A 13,966-nucleotide genomic window follows, 5' to 3' on the forward strand; every position below is an offset into this window, starting at 1 on the left:
CAGCATAATTTGTCATTTTAAAAATGAATTAATTGTCAAGTAGAAACCATTTTTTCTTTAAGACAACTTGTAATTTTCATTTTATTTTTACCGAGGAATAGTATTGATTTATACTCTGTATTTTGTATTGACTCAAAAGGACTCTGCCAGAGTCTGCTTTAATCTATAATTAAAGAAGAAAGCCTCCAAAGCCGTTACCTGAGAAGTTAATTCCTGGCAACTTACATTACATGTTGCTCTTTCACAACCAAATACCTTACAACACTTTGAGGATGTACTTTACCCTTTCACCAGTTCTGCTTAAAGAGAAAAAAATGTGTTTAAATGTCTAGTCATTTGAAATAATATTTCACATTCATCTGCCCTCAGGTTTTGCTTAAGAATGCTACTGGTTGACAGGGAAAAAAAAAAGGCAAATTTATTGTAAATCTTTCTCCTTATTCTCTCTTCCATTAGGTTATCATTTCCTGTTTTGGGGTTGTTTTTTGTTGTTGTTTTTTCCATAACAGCCGATTTAAATTCCGCCATTGATACCTTGTGTGACACAAAGAACAGCTGCAATTACAAGGTCAGCAAAGACTGAGCACAAACACGCAATCTGACACTCAAGGAGATTCTGACAGAGGAGCAGCACCTCCAGCACCCCTGGTCAGTGAGCCCACTTTCTGATACACAAGATTCCACTCCAGCCTAAACTCTATTATTCAACCCAAACCCCATGGCCACTGCGAAGCTGCCCAAACACCTCCACATTGCTCCCTTTGCTCTCTTTTACTGTGTCCCTTACAAGTCCTCTTCCTTCTCAATCTCACATTTCCCTCCCATATTCTCTGTACCTCCATCTGCCTTGTTTTTTAATTTTTATTGAATTTACTTAGGTGACATTGGTTAATGAAATTATACAATTTCAAGTGTACAATTCTATAATATATCATCTGTATATTGTACCGTGTATTCACCACACAAAGTCAAGTCTCCCTCCATCACTATTTATCCCCCCCCCTTTACTGTCTCCTACCTCCCCCTTCTGGTAATCGCCATACTGTTGTCTGTGTCTGTGAGTAGCTTTTTGTCTGTTTTGGGGTTTATGTTTTGTTTTGTTTTGTTTTGTTTTGTTTTTACTTAATCCTTCTTCCATCCCAGTCTTTTGTTCACTATCTCCCTTTCATTCCACTCTCCCTTATCCCCTCCCTTCTGTCATTCTCATCACCTCCTTCTTAGAATCATGGCGTCAGAGCTGGAACCTAACCTAAGCTCTCTCTAACCTCTGACTCCCTCTATAACATTTCCTCCAACTGAGTGTCCAGCCTCAGTGGTTAGAAGTCCCTTCCCTTCTATAAGCCAACCCATTTCTTCCTGAATCTTTAGCTAGAGACTCCAGTTCTCAGCCTTGTGGGTCCACAGTTAACAAGTGTAAATTCCTCTTCCCGTGACCAACTTGCCTTTTCAGGCTGAACATTCCAGTCACAAGGCCTCAATTCCTTCACCTTATAGTTCTCCCCTTGAAATTATCCCCCTCAAAGTGGGACACCCAAAATTGTAACAATGTCAAAGCCTGTTTTGCTGTGTCAAGGCTCCCACTGTTTAATCTAAATCACTTTTGGCCCTCTGAACTCCTACTCCTACTGTCTGGGCTTTTAATGTTTGACTTAAAATGATTTACAAATCACCAGTTTTATCATGTGTGCTGGGCATATTCCCACAGTGAAATTGCAAACTCGTTCAAGACACAGCCCGTGATTTATTCCTCTGTGTTACTCAGAGCGGAGCCTGGTTCATGCAGGGAGCCTCTCACAATACCTGCTGCCACCGCATTAGCCAGTCACAGACATTGTCAGCTCAGGGTCTCACGCTCTGGCTCCCGGTGGAAGACAACTTGCTGAATATTCTAAGGAGAAACACTGGTCTTTTTGCTCTTCTCCTGGGATGGGAAAATCTGTTTTTCCCCAAATCTCATCAGTGAGGTTTATTTAGACCAGAAGTTCATGTATCTGGCTGTGTGGCAGAGTCATCAGGGGAGATGAATGTTAGAAATACATTCAGATTCTCTGGCCTCACCATTGGCCTCCTTTTTTAATCTGTCCAGGGAAGGGATCTGGGATGTTGCATTTAAGAAACTCTCCCTATGCGATTCCCATGCAACCTGTCTGCTCACCAATACTTAGAAACTTCCAGATCATTTTGCCTTCGGTGATAAACCCAGTTTGTTTTTTTAAATCATTTCCTGATGGGAAACAACACTTCCTCAACACAGTAGTAAGGATACTCGAGTGCGAGAGGTTGGTAACCAGGGAGAAGAAAGAAGGAGAGGTCAGAGGCAGACAGAGAGTGGTGAAGAAGGCCTTTGCAAGAACACCCAACCACATTATCACAGCAAGAGGCCAGAAGAGGACCTGGGGGTTCTTCCTCTGAAGACAGAAATAGAAGCAGCAAAGAGATAAAGCACATGCCCAGGTCCTCTCTGCACATGCAGAGAGAGTGAGATGAATAGTGAAGTCCCTCCCACCCTTACTGGCCCTGAGGCCTTGGCTGGGTTCACTTTTCTTGTCTGTAAAACGTTTGTAAAAGAGTTTGTGAGGATGAAACGAGAGGAGGTGTGGAAAACACGGGGCAGATGCCCAATGGATATAATTTCTCTTCCCCTCGGATCTAAGATGGTGCCCCTTCCTGGAGACCCCAGTGAGGTCCAACAATGTGTTGCAGCATATACTGTACTGGAAATATTTTTAAAGTAACCAAACTTTAGAAGATATCAAAATAGATCTCAGCAGAGCAAAATGTAAGACACAGCACATAGATTTCTTCACTTTTCTAGACCTAATACTTAGAAATTAAGAAATTTAAACTCTATAAATCACGCTGAATCTTGATTTGGGGTCAAAGACTTGCTTATCCTTTCCATCAGCTTCCAGCATTTCAGGCTGCTGGCCTGCCCATTTCTGTGCAGGCTTGAACGTGCTGCTTGTATGGTTCCAAGGTGACCAATGGAAAGGCATGCTCCTGCCCTCTTGACACTACCTTTCAACTAAAAGCTTAGTAAAAAACTTTAGCTAACTGCATTAAATGCTTATCATACAAGTTTACTGAGCAAATGTATATAAAATCTAATTTACTCTTCATAGCAACCCTATAAGTTAGATGCCATTATTTTCCCCATTTCCTAAGTAAAGAATCTGGGGTTAAGAGGTATTAAGTGGCCCAAAGCAACACAGAAAAGGAAGGTAACACCAGGACTCAAAGGCAGCTCAAAGCCTATGCTTCTAATCAAAGTATTCTCTGCCTCTTCAATCAACAAAATTTTATCAAATGCTTCTTACATGCTGTACATTGTTCTAAGCAAAATGAGGATACAAAATTAAATGAGGCATGGTCCTTCCCCTAAAGGACTTTAAAATTTAGTAGGAAGATATAGTAACAATGACAATGGTGACAATGTACTAGTAGAAGAAAATATTCTAAGAACTTCAAACACCAATGCATTAAACATATTTAATCCTCCCAGCAAGTCTGTGAGGTATGTAGCAATTCTCCAGATAAGCAAACTGAGGCACAGAAAGGCCAAGTAACTTTTACGAGGTCACTCAGTAGCAAGTAGCAGGTTTGAGACTTGAACATAAGTAGTTTATTTCCATTGACTGTGAAACAGCATCCATAGCAATGATCCAAGGTAAAACATGATGTGTACTAATAGAGGCACTACTAAAATTCTGCTGCAGTTAAGTAAAGGAACAGATTACTTCTGGCTGGGCAACGTAATGTAAAATCTTCTCATGGCAGAAGAGACTCTTGACCTGGACCTTAAAGGATGATTAGGGACTCTGATAGATCAGAAAAGGAATTCTAGACAGAAGTCATCAGCAACAGTGCATAAGAAGAAAATCACAGAATGTGGATGGGGAACATAAAAGATCAATTCAGCTGACACATCAGACTGCACCCTGGGCAGTGGGAAATGTGTTGAAAGGGGGGCTAAGGCCACAGCTCTTCTCCCTTTGTTTTGCCTTCTGGGAAAAAAATCAGAATACGACTTTCCACTCAGGCAAAGATGAATGAATTTTCCTGTTCTAATCTCTCTAAGAAAGGCAGGGAACATTTGCATCCCATCTGTTTAACATCTTTATTTCTTTAGCTGGAGCTTAACTTGATAAATGGCTGTATGACACATAATTTGGGAGCCAAATAGACTGAATTCAATCCTAGTCTTCACCACTTATTAGCTATATAATGTTGGCAGAGTCTCCCATCCTCCCTGCCTTCATTATTCTATATAATGGGTATGATCAAGTGTTGTTCTGAGGACTCAAGGAGGTACTACATGGTAAAGCACATAATATCTTGGTTGGCACATAGCACTCACTTAACATTAGATATTATTATTATTGTTTTTCTAATATTAATATGTATATACCTATTATTCCTGAGCAATACTCAAAATATTTAACAATAAGTATGGCTTGGGCGCTGGCCAGCCAGAACCGACACTGGTCATGATAACACACACGAAAACTATCTAAATATCAGCCCTGGCAATATGGAAATTTATTAAAGTGACCACAGTCCTTAAACAGACCTTTTTCACAAGCAAATTAAATTGGACATTTAGATTAATGTCAAGTGAAATGGAGCATTAGCTTATTAACCAAATACAAACTATATGGTAGAGCAGATGGGTGAGAACTAACATGGTTATTTGTAAAAATTATGTACATACAGAATGAATAACATGCATATACACACCAAAGGAAGCCACAAGTATAACATTTAGTTTTAAAGAAATATCTGAAAGATGTCCTTGGCAAAGACTGTTTAAAACAACAACAAGACTACGCAGCTGGGGAGAACCAAGATGGCGGCGTAGGTAGACACACTGCGCCTCCTCGCACAACCAGAACTGACAGAGAATCGAAGGGCAAGGGGGTCCGACACCAAGGAAATAAAAAATAAACATTCATCCAGACTGGTAGGAGGGGCGGAGACAGGCACCGGGGCGGGGCCGAGAGGACTCGCGTGGCCGTGGCGGCACCGAGACTGGCGGAGTGTGGGACCAACGGGGCAGGCAGTCTGACCACTAGCAGACCCTGAGGCCCTACATTTGCGCACAGAGAAACCAAGAGGGCCGGACTCAGAGTGGCGGAGAACAGGGCAGGCAGAGCGGAGGGTAGCACCCCACGACCCCACATTCGTGCATAGATAAACCGGACAAATGAGGGGGAGCGAAGCAAACCGGCAACCCAGGGCTCCAGCGTGGGGAAATAAAGCCTCAAACCTCTGAGTGAAAACACCCGTGGGCGTTGGGGCGGCAGCAGGAGAGACTCCCAGCCTCGCAGGAGAGGTCGTTGGAGAGACCCACAGGGGCCTGGAGTGTTCACAAGCCCACCCACTCGGGAACCAGCACCAGAGGGGCCCAGTTTGATTGTGGGTAGCAGAGTGAAATATTGAAATCCGGAGGAGAGTGAAGCGGGCTCCATTGCTCCCTCTCAGCCCCTCCCCACGTACAGCATCACAGCACAGCGACCATTGTTACCCCGCCCCAGGGAACACCTAAGGCTCCGCCCCTTTAAAGTAACAGAAGCACCAAGACAAAAAAAAAAAGGCCCAAATGACAGAACACTTCAAAGCTCCAGAAAAAATACAACTAAGCAAGGAAGAGATAGCCAACCTATCAGATACACAGTTCAAAACACTGGTTATCAAGATGCTCACAGACTTGGTTGAATCTGTTCGAAAACCACATGAAAAAATGAAGCCTATGCTAAGAGAAACAAAGGAAAATGTACAGGGAACCAATAGTGATGAGAAGGAAACTGGGACTCAAATCAACGGTGTGGACCAAAAGGAAGAAACAAACATCCAACCAGAAAAGAATGAAGAAACAATAACTCGGAAAAATGAGGAGAGGCTTAGGAATCTCCAGGACATCTTGAAACATTCCAACATCCGAATTATAGGGGTGCCAGAAGGAGAAGAGGAAGAACAAAAAATTGAAAACTTATTTGAACAAATAATGAAGGAGAACTTCCCTCATCTGGCAAAGGAAATAGACTTCCAGGAAGTCCAGGAAGCTCAGAGAGTCCCAAAGAAGCTGGACCCAAGGAGGAACACACCAAGGCACATCATAATTACATTACCCAAGATTAAACACAAGGACCTACATCCAAGATTACTGTATCCAGCAAAGCTATCATTTAGAATGGAAGGGAAGATACAGTGCTTCTCAGATAAGGTCAAGTTCAAGAAGTTCATCATCACCAAGCCCTTATTGTATGAAATGTTAGAGGGAGTTACCTAAGAAAAAGAAGATAAAAAATAGGAACAGTAAAAATGACAGCAAACTCACGGTTATTAACGACCACACCTAAAACAAAAACAAGAGCAAACTAGGCAAACAACTAGAACAGGAACAGAACCATAAAGATGGAGATCACATGGAGGGTTGTCAATAGGGGAGTGGGAGGGGGAGAGTGGGGGAAAGGTACAGAGAATAAGTAGCATAGATGATAGGTGGAAAATAGACAGGAGGAGGGTAAGAATAGTGTAGGAAATGTAGAAGCCAAAGAACTTATAAGTATGACCCATGGACATGAACTATAGGGGGGGAATGTGGGAGGGAGGGGGTGGGCAGGATGGAGTGGAGTGAGGGGGGGAAATGGGGCAACTGTAACAGCATAATCAATAAATATATTTAAAAAAACAACAACAACAAAATGAATCTAGGCAGGATAAAGAGAGGAATATTTTTAATTAACTAAAACTGTTACAGCAAAATATTTTTAAAAATACATAAATAGACACTTCTCTTGGGAAAAAATTAACTGTGGAGTTCCCCATAGACCTTTCTATTCAGGATTTTTAAAAGAGATCTAGAAAAGCAATGTACAATAGTACAGCCAAATTGCAGAAGATATTACATTCTTCCAGGTAATAAAATGCCAAGCCAAGAGCATAGGGGGGGATTAATGGTGATGGGGTGAAAAGGAAGAAAAAATTAAGTCAATTCTAATCAAAAATAATTTTATTTTTTTTAAGATTTTATTTATTTATTTTTAAAGAGAGGGGAAGGGAAGCAGAAAGAGAGGGAGAGAAACATCAACGTGTGGTTGCTTCTTACATGTCTCCTACTGGGGAGCTGGCCCACAACCCAGGCATGTGCCTTGACTGGGAATTGAACCAGTGACCCTTTGGTTTGCAGCCCACGCTCAATCCACTGAGCTACACTAGCCAGGGCAAAAAGAATCTTTATTTTTTTTTTAATTTTTAAAGAGTAAAACTCGTAGAAGAAAACATAAAAAAATAATGGCTTTGACAATGATTTTTTTGGACATGACACCAAAAGAAGACAACAAAATAAAAAATAAACAAGTGTAACTATATCTACTAAAATCTTCTGTACAACAAAGGAAATGATTAACAAAATAAAAGGCAAGCAATGGAATGGGAGACCTGTAAGTGAGGTTTCACACATAGGTGAGAAATCATTCAATATTTGTCTTTCACTGTCTGATTTATTTCACTTAACATAGTCCCCTCAAGTTCCATCTGTGTTGTCACTAATGGCAGAATTTCCTTCTTTTTTTAAGATTGAAATACTCCATTGCATGTATATATACCATATTTTTCTTATTTATTTATCCTTTGATAGATATTTAGATTGTTCCATGTCTTGGCTATTGTGAGTAATGCTGCAATCAACAGGAGGGTTCAGATATCTTTTTCACAGATTTCATCTCCTTCACATATATACTCAGAAGAGGGAATGGTTGATTAGATGGTAGTTATATTTTTAATTTGAGTAACCTTCATACTGTTTTTCATAGTGGCTATACCAATTTATACTTCCACCAACAGTGCACCAGGGTTCCCTTTTCTTCACACCCTTGCCAGCATTTGTCTCTTGTTCTTTTTATAATAGTCATTCTAGCAGATATAAGGTGATGTCTCATTATGGTTTTCATTAACATTTCTCTGATGATTTGTGATATTTAACACATTTTCATGTTGGTCATTTGTGTATCTTGTATGGCAAGAAATCATCTATTCAAGTCCTTTGCTTATTTTTTAATTGTGTGTGTTGCTATTGATTTGTATGAGTTCCTTATATATTTTGGAAATTAACCCCTTATCAGATATATGACATGCAAATAACTTTTCCCACTCCATTGATTACCTGTTCATTTTGTTGATTGTTTCTTTTGCTATACTGAAGCTTTTTAGTTTGATGTAGTCCCACTTTTTAAGTTTGCTTTTGTTGCCTGTACTTTTGATGTCATGATCAAAAAATTACACCAAGAATAATATAAAGGAGCTTTTCCCCCATGTTTTCTTCTAGGAGTTTTATGATTTTAAGTCATATGTTCAAGTCCTTAATCCATTTCAAGTTCGTTCCTGTGAGTGGTATAAGACAGGGATCTGATTTCTGGTTTTTTGCATCCAGTTTTCCAAACACCACTTATTAGAAAGACTATCCTTTCCCCATTGAGTATTCTTGGTTCCCTTGTCAAATATTATTAGTTGACCATATAAGTGTGGGTTTATTTCTGGGTTTTCAGTTCTGGTCCATTGATCTTCATATCTATTTTCATGTCAGTACCAGACTATTTTAATAACTATAATTTTGTAATATAGTTTGAAACCAGGAAATGTGATGCTCCCAGCTTTCCTCTTTCTCAAGATTTCTCAACATTGCTTTGGCTATTCAGTGTCTTTTGTGATTTCATAGAAATTTTAGGCTCATATTTTTCTATTTCCTTGAAAAGTGCCATTGGAATTTTGATAGGAATTGCATTGAATCAATAGATGGCTTTGGGTAATGTTAAATAAGCCTTTTAACAATGTTAACTTTTCTAATCCATGAGTATGAAATATCTTTGCATTTATTTGTGACTTCTTTAATATCTTTCACTAGTATTTTATAGTTTTTGGTATACAAATCTTTCACTTTCTTGGTTGAATTTATTCCTAAGTATTTTATTGTTTTTGATGCTATTGTAAATGGGATTGTTTTCTTTATTTCTCTTTTGGGTAGTTCATTTTTAGTATATAAAAGTGCAACTGATTTTTGTATGTTGATTTCACACCCTGAAATTTTACTAAAATCATTTATTAGGCTTAACATTTTTTTTGGTATAGTCTTTAGGATTAACTGTATACAGGTTCACTGACATGCAAACTTTAGAATAAGCTTTTTGTGTTCTCTATAGTTCTGCTGAAATTTTATATTAGGATTAAACTTGACTTGTATATTACTTTATGGAAAAATGAGAATTTTATAATGCTAAGATATTCAACCATCAAATATGCTGTTTTCCCATTTATCTGGATCTTCTTGATGTCCTTTCACCAGAGTTGAAAGAGGATTTAAAAAGCATCACCTATGGCACCAAAAAAAATTTTACTTAAGAACATATTTCTCTAAAGTGCTTTTTACATGTCTGATAAACTAAGAAAACTCATTATCTCTAAGAAATAGTAATATGTGGAACTTAAATAAGTTAGGGAAATCATTTTCTAGTCAGTTAAGAGAAACTAAGTGTGTGGCAGTGTGTGCCCTCTGAGGTGAACATACATCCTCTTTGAGGAAAATCCTACCATCTGATATTATGCCCTCTGTCCTACTATTGTCAGGCAGAATTATTATATATATATATATATATATATATATATATCAGCTTTCTGTGTTCTGACTCAGAAAGGCAAATAAGAAAATGGGAGACTGTTCTAAAGACTTGGTCTTTCAAGGTATATTAACCTACAGAGAACAGAAGAAATAAAGCTGCAAGAGAGACTGCTTCTTACATAAAAAAGAATAAATGTTGCCCACTAATTGAAGGAAGGAGAAAGGGAGCACTAAAAATGGGACCCCCTCTCTGCCAAAACCCTGTTCATTGAATTGCCTGTGTAGGAGAAGGAGAACTGACTTTCTGAAAAATTGTTCAGGACCCCACAACTTATCAATATGTATTGTATTACTGGGTGGTGGGAAGAGATCCATTCTTCCCTCCTTTATTCTCTCAACCCACTCCTAGTCCCAATGTCATAAGTCATGCATGGAACCTCCCTCTAGGTTTTCTGACAGTCACTTACAGTACTGGAGGACATTTCCACTGTGTCCTGAACCCACCGTATACTTTCATTACTTTGCTTAAGCCTTCTGTTTAGAAAACCCTTTCCCCCATTTCACCTCTTAGCAACCAGGTGAACTCCTACTCACTCATCAAGGCCCAGCTTAAATATTATCTCTTCTCTGTAGCTTTCTCTCATCTTCTCATCTTCACAGACAAAATGAATTGATCTTTCATTTTTATTCCCACAGCAGTTTATATATTTCCCTATTATCATATGTCCCATTTACCCCACTGAATTTTATTTTATTGTTTAAATTGGTTAATATATACAAAGTTTTTTGACTTATGTTGTTTGTGCCATACCTATAGTAAGCATTATATATAAATGTTAACTATCATTATAGTTAGCAATGTTAATGTCATTATTACTGTTTGTGTGTATGTCTCCCTTATCAGCCTTGGCATTTCTCAAGGGCAATGTCTCATTTTTTTTAATTTCCCCAATGCCTGGCATAGGATGTAGCATACAACAGAAATTCAAAAATGTCCGTTGAATTAAGTTCTCTGAGGACAGTGGGAACTGCCGTGCCCAGAGCTGGGGCGTGATGCTGACTTTGACATTTCCGAGCTTATTCACCTTGAACTAAACCTTTAGTTGCTCTGTCTTTCACTGATGCTGTCAGTTGGGTGCTGTAGTCATTGCTAGTGAAATCACCTAGAATAATTGAGGTACAACCAATCTATAGTGTACAAGGAAAGCATGCAAAACAACCTCTCAGAACTCATCCTCAAGGGAAAAAGAAATCATTTATTTTATATTGGTTCACTGCAGCATGTCTGAACAACATTTGCCACTGAATTGCAATGAAGTCTGGTGACTTTATTTCCAGCAGGAAAGTAGTTACATACTTGTGGTTACTTCATCTTTTTTCAAAACCAATTGTGCTTGAGGCAATGATAGGGGAAATGAATCACATGTACCAAACCAATATCCACAGGGACTTTTTTTTTTAATTTGGGAAGAATTAAATCTCTTTTTCTAATACCTATCATATTTATGACCTAAGATGCAATATATCATGCTTCCAACTGTGTCAATTTTCTGCTGAAATGAATGTATTGCCCTTCTGTCTCAATTAAATTATGTGAAGTAGTCTTGATAAGTTATTCTGGAAGAAGAAATGTTTTGGACATGACTCATCTAGCGACCACATTATATTTAGATGCATTAAAAACCTAAGCCAACCAAAAATGTAGTCTCACACCTACACAAAGAGCAAACACTGTATATCTTGACACTTGTCAATGAAGTTACACCTATTCATTTAGCCTAAAAACAATCTGGACTACTCCCTAAGTGTATGTGTGTGGTGGGAGGAGGGGAGCTACAAAATGGTACAAGTCAGCAAAGTCAAGTCATCTCTAACTATATTAACTTCAGAAATAAACCCTTGTTCACCCTGCTGGGTCTCACATTGCCTATTCAGGGAGCATGTCTAAGCACTGGCATTCCTTGGTTCCAGCCTTCATATCTCCTATCAAGTCTCCTATCCACCAGAGGAATATCAGAAAAGCCTAGGACACAAGAAAAGAGGGAGCCTTGATTCTCTCACTCCCAGCTTTTCTTCCAATGCAATGGCCATATTGTTTCCACTGAGAACGCCTTTGTTCGTGGATCCTGTAGCATTTCATCTTTCTATTTGAAGTAGAAAGCTGCTAAGGAAAAATGTATGATCGTTTCAACCTATGCCAGACTCTCCTATTTCCCAAGGGATAAGTGAAATCTGCAAACAAACATCTCCAACACTTAGATATCAGAAATTATTCAGTCAAGAGGCTGAAGTTATCTCTGAGGATCTGTTAAAGTGACTTTATTCAGGCTCAGGACTTCTCTGGAGAAGAGAGTAAGACTTGTTAGTCTCCTTGGGTTCCTTCTCCTCTGCCCAATATCACCCTGTCCACTCAAGTTATACTGAGACTGCAAATATATGTACATATAATTGTATATTCATGGTTACTTTATCTTCTTCCCAAAATCAATTGTGTTTGAGGCAATGATAGGGGATATAAATCACATGTACCAAACCAATATCGACAATGACCTTTCTTAATTTGGAAATAATTAAGCCTCTCTTCACAGTAGCTATCAATTATATATATATATGTAATTCTATATAAGAATGTGAGCAAGGGCTGATGAACAAAAGCAAATGGACTTTGAGAGATGAGACAGAAGCAGATCAGCCTGAGGGCTTAAGGGACACTGTGGGGAGGTTATCATTTACTTGACTTCTGCAAATAACCTGCCAACATCCTGGTGCCCTGAGCAAAAGTATTTTGGGGGACATAAGGAAACAATACCCTTGGAGTGGACAATGGCATGTCCACAATGGGTGCTTGCAGCAGAGACTGGGAAGCCTTTCTCAAGCATCTTTGCATGTGAGAGAGCACTGGAGTAAACGCTGGTAGTCAAAACAATTTCATTACCAATAGCATCAAAAAGAATAAAATACTTAGGAATAACCTAACCAAGGAAATGAATGACATAAACAGAACACTACAAAACATTGTTGAAAGAAATTAAAGAAGACACAAATAAATGGAAAGGCATCCTGCATCCATGACTGAAAGACTTAATGTTGTTAAGATGTCCATGCTACCCAAAGCAATCTACAGATTCAATGCAATCTCTATCAAATCCCAATGGCACTTTTTGCAGAAATAGAAAAATTAAATTTATAAAGAATCTCAAGGGTCCCCAAATAGCTAAAACAATTTTGAAAAAGAACAAAATTGAAGGCTCACACTTTCTGATTTCAAAATATATGTATCTTACTAAGCTACAATAACCAAAACAATGTGATGGCTGCAAAGAGACAAATAGATTAATGCAATAGAATAGAGAGCCCCAAAATAAGCCCTTGCATAGGGGGTCACATGATCTTCAAAAAAGATGCTAAGACCATTCAATGGGGAAAGGATGGTCTCTCAACAAAGGGGACCATGAAACTGGATGTCCACATAAAAAAAAAAGTAGAAACCATATTTCACACCCTATACCAAAATCAACTCAAATGAATTAATGACCCAAAATGCAAGACTGAAAACTGTAAAACTTCTAGAAGAAAACAGAGGGGACAAGTTTCGTGACATTGGACTTGGTAATAATTTGTTGTATATGACATCAGAGGTGCAGACAATGAAAGCAAAAATAGACAAAACTATACCAAACTTAAAAAATATGTATGTCAAAGGACATAATAAACAAAGTAAAAAGGCAACCTAAAAAACATCTGCAAATCATATATCAGATAAAGGACTAATATCCAGAAGACATAAAGAATTATTACAACTCAACAAAAAGAAAATCAAATAATCCTATTTAAAAATGGACAAAGGACTTAAATAAATATTTCTCCAAAGGTGGCGCACAAATGGCCAATGAGCATATGGAAAGATACTCAACATCACAAATCATCAAAGAAATAAGAACCAAAACCCCAATGAGATATCACCTCACACCTGTCAGAATGGTTGTTATCAAAAACAATAATAATAACAGAATAATAAGTACTGGTGAGGATGTAGAGAAATGGAACCCTTGTGAACTACTGGTGGGATTATAAAATGGTGCAACTACTATGGAAAACAGTATGGAACTTCACAAAAATTTAAAAATAGAACTGTATGATCCAGAAATCCCACTTCTGATAGTATATCCAAAGTAATTAAAAGCAGGATCTCAAATAGATACTTGCACACCCATATTCATTGCAACTCTATTCACAATAATCCATAGGTGAAAGCAACCCAAATGTCCATTGATGAATGGGCATATACATAAATGGAACATATCCAGCCTTATAAAAGGAAGGAAATACTACCACAATTATAATATGGATGAA

This window comes from Desmodus rotundus, chromosome 7, assembly GCF_022682495.2.
Source record: "Desmodus rotundus isolate HL8 chromosome 7, HLdesRot8A.1, whole genome shotgun sequence".
Lineage (NCBI taxonomy): Eukaryota > Metazoa > Chordata > Mammalia > Chiroptera > Phyllostomidae > Desmodus > Desmodus rotundus.